The sequence below is a fragment of the Nicotiana attenuata genome, chromosome 2 (genome assembly GCF_001879085.1).
Source record: "Nicotiana attenuata strain UT chromosome 2, NIATTr2, whole genome shotgun sequence".
Classification (NCBI taxonomy): Eukaryota; Viridiplantae; Streptophyta; class Magnoliopsida; order Solanales; family Solanaceae; genus Nicotiana; species Nicotiana attenuata.
The window spans coordinates 69,097,550-69,097,849 of NC_031990.1; positions in this window are offsets into that span (position 1 = coordinate 69,097,550).

Sequence of the window (300 nt, forward strand, 5' to 3'; positions counted from 1 at the left end):
GGGAAAGGACTCACGGTCAAGACAAGATAATCAAAGGTACGATCACAGACCTAGGAACAGGGAATCAGGCTCCTCATCAAGGTTTGGGAATGATCGAAACACACGCGGGTCACGAGATGATGATGGAAGTTTGAAGGCAAGATTTGGTGGATATAATTTCAATGTCGCTACCTCCGAGCTCGTAGCTGTTTTGAGGAGCATGGGAGATAAGGTACGGTGGCCGAAAGAGATGCGGTCAAATCCAAATAAGCGCAATCCAGATCATTGGTGCGAATTTCACAATGATCACGGGCATAAGAC